Source organism: Pyrus communis, chromosome 6, assembly GCF_041283825.1.
Source record: "Pyrus communis isolate YQ-2024b chromosome 6, ASM4128382v1, whole genome shotgun sequence".
NCBI classification, from domain to species: Eukaryota; Viridiplantae; Streptophyta; class Magnoliopsida; order Rosales; family Rosaceae; genus Pyrus; species Pyrus communis.
The window spans coordinates 23256207-23260139 of NC_142570.1; positions in this window are offsets into that span (position 1 = coordinate 23256207).

Below are 3933 nucleotides of genomic sequence, written 5' to 3' on the forward strand. Positions count from 1 at the left end.
GATTCAATGAACTTCATAATTATATTTATTCACAGACTTAAAGTCTTGGAAATGCAAATGATGCCAGTCATGTCTTGTTTCAGGTATGAAGATGGCCTTGTGGTGATCAAAATGATCAGCCAAAGCGAAACATAGTGTTTGTGGATCCTCCTTAGCAAGATATTCAGTTTGCAGTGCATCATGAATATGTCTTCGGACGAAGATCATAGTGGTGGCTTTCTCAGCTTCACCAATAGGGTTGTTCATCTCATCTTCAATGGCGGGATGCAAATTCTTTGCAGTAAGGTGGAGCTTTATATCTTAGACCCACTTGAGGTAGTTTCTTCAAGAGACCTCCAAAGCGGTGAAGTCAAGTTTGTTCAAATTCGACATGTTCCTATCACAAAATAAAGTACAAGATGTGATTAGTGCAACGGAGAAAGAAAAATCAATCCATTCACATAGAAGTAGATCATTCAGGTTCTAATAGACATGTATTGGTTAAAATTCGCATGAAAAACTTTGGGTTTTCATGGGTGATGTTTTTAATGAAAGGTTTTCAAACTAGGCATGTTTATAGAAACTTCACGTTTCAAAATAATTATGAACTTCAGGTTCATATGTTCTTGCAAATAAACGCATATATATATATATATATCCACATAAATATGCAACAAAAATATGCAAATAGAACTTCAGGTCTAAAATTATAATTGAATTAATTATTTGGACTTCAGGCCAAAATTTAAGTGTGGGAAAAAAAAATATAAAACCTAAATTGTCTAAAAATATTAAACAATTGAAGCTTGGGGCCCAAAACTATAGGCCAAAGCCCACGGGTGGGTTGAGTAAGTCTCTTGCCGTGAGGTCCAAGCCCAGATTGGGCTGGGTTGATATTAGGTGGGCTACAAGCCCAAAGGCGAGAGAGAAAAGAAGAAACGGACTGGATCGAAAGGAAGAGCCTATGAAAGGGTATGATCCGGTACGGTGCGAATAGTGAAACCAGGGGAGGACGCGATCCAGTGCGTTGCACGGTATGGGACACCATAGCCCTAGGGCTAGTGTTGCACTTAGGCCAGGTTTCAATGTATGGGTTGTAATCTGGGAGCCCAAATTGCTATATCTTTCCAATGGGCTTCAAACAGAACACCAAAGCCCAAAGGGCTGGTGTTGGGATCGATTGCAGCCCTAATGGGCTCGGGTCAGAACCAAAACATCCTACTGTTTGCTGGGTAAGGTCACTGGAGAGCCGCCATTGCTGGTGGTTGTGTTCTGGGTGAATATTGGTCTGGAGAAGCACGGGTTCGACCTGGTTGAACGGAGAAAATTCAATTTCTCGATGTTTGGGTGTGGAAAACCATGGGGATTTCAAGTCGAAATCCTTGAAAACCTACTGAGATTCAACGGGAATTTCAATGAACATCGTCGGAGACAATGAATTTGTCCCAAAAATCACAACTTCAGGTTGTGGGTTTTTTATGGAAGTCTGCGTTAGTGTCGTTACTCGGCTGCAAGAGAATTAAGGTTTTCTGAGGAGAGGGAAAACTGCTAGCTCTCGGCAAATGGCTTGGTTCAGCTCAGCCACACAGGTTGCGGGCCTGGGCAAGTCAAGGTCATGGGTTCGAAGAACCCTAGTGCTACCGATTTCAATTTCGTTTTTTTTTTTTTTTCAATTCAATTCAATTTGATGCAATTCACAACAATATCAAATTCACATAATTCAACAATTATGAATATAATGCATACACAATTTATGTAGAATCTAAAATTCGAAAAACGTAAAGTTGGGTCTTGCATTATATTGAATGTTCATGCTATCAGGGTTGCGAAAATATTAAGATAAAAACTGTTGTTTTGGAAAAACTTGATTGCATGATGATATGGATGAACTAGTTTGATGCAGAAAAAGCTTCAACGTCAGATTCCTAACCGCAGCGGTAGAAGCGTGTTGATAATATATTGTAGCCTATTTTTTCTGACTAAAAGGAGAAGGTCGGCGGCAAGGGAAGGGAGAGAGGAGATGTGTTTGTAGAATCGTAGGGGAATATGTGTGTTGAGAGATATGTTAACCCCCTACGTAGTGCCTTTATTTATAGTAGTAAAAGGAAGAAGAAATCCTCCATCCTCAAGGAATACAAGTCCATATAGGAAACAATAACTAGAATCAAATCTAATCTAGGATTTACACAATCCCATTTAAACTAGGAAGGTTCACAACAATTTTGTCTATTCTTATTGCAAATTTTATAAAGGCCAATTTTATTATGTGAATTCAGCTACTTTAATTATTTATGAGGGGTTTCTTCTAGCATGATCTAAGATTATTCATTTACTTCAAATATTTGACTTTCCTTTTGTCAATTTACACATATAATAAATACATATTTAAAATGTGTAAGTCGTATGCAGCACGTCGTTACGTGCGTGCATGAAGTTAGTATAACGTTATGTAGATGCTCTAGGGTTCCCCAATCTTTCGTCCAAGTTTCTACCCCAGTTATGATTCTTTTCTTTCCAATTGAAAATGCGGTTAGCAGAAAACGTGTACATCACGTAATCAACGTGCAATGCAAACATAGAAGATGTTGTTCAGAGCTATGTGCATCGGACTATTTCACACCACAAATTCGTGTATATACATTAATACTGAATTTCATTCCTGCAACAGAAAACTGGATACAAACACAGATATGAAGACAGGTGTTCGGTAAAAACCTTTGATAGAAATCAAAGGAATAAAGGCCAACATTGTATCTGCCTCACGTTACAGCTGTCACTGTTCTAAGACATCAGTAGTCTGCTATAAAAACGAAACAATACTTGACTACTCAAGAATGAGTAGGAATTCTTATTTAAAATTTCTCAAAATTGTTCATTGATAATTTATAGAATGTATTCAGAACCGTTCATATTATAAATCACCCTATAAAGATCGCCTTTGCAAAAAATCAATTAAAACTAAGGTCGTTTAGTCATCAAACAACTTAAAAACAAATGAACGGTATTGTAAAAGTATTATGAACCGTCTATGTATTTGCTACAATAGATTGACTAAACGACCTTACTTTTAATTTAATTTTTGCAGAGATGATCTTTACAGTATGATTATAGTATGAACAGTTCTGATCATAAGCACAAAGCTTTGTGATTAAAACACTAAGAGTTTTGAGTAGGAGTTTCTACTAATATTTGAATAGCTAAGTATTATTCATAAAAACGTTGTTTCATATTATCACGAGGTGACTAATGTTTCACATTATTATTCATTTTGACATGTTTTCAAATGAATATGTTCTTCTTTATTATACTACAGAGACTGATCTGGTATGTTGACTGCTCATTTATCTTATGATAAAAGTTCGTTATGATGAAGAAAGTCGAGGCTTTGTTATAAAATTAACCGACAATATAGGGAGCACTTAATCACTTATAAGCACATAGGAATTCATACTCCTAATACGGACCTTCATTACATGTGATGAATTTTCAAGTTTAGCATGTGGACAACACAAACCAGGTGGCATGGAGCACATGCAAGTGTTGGGCTTCACACATGAGACAATCTGCTCCAATACCATAACGAAAGTTGAGATTCTACTATAAAACTAATTGGCAATATGAGAAGTACCTCAATTATTTATAGGCACATGCAAAATCCTTCCTTTACACGATATACTCTCAACATATCACTAAAGCAAATACGTACAATCACAAAATGGACGAAATAATTCACTTGACAAAATAGAACTCACTCAAGACAATATTATGTTTGTTAAAAATAGGACTCAAGTACTCAAGACAATATTATGTTTGTTAAAAAGGAAATGGAGCTTCTAATTACACCCAACTTCTCTCTTCTAACCCAACAAACTCTTTTTATTCTACAAGATTTTAAAAACTTAACATCTGCTCTCCACACTCACCATATCTTTCCAAAATTACCCCTTCCTAATC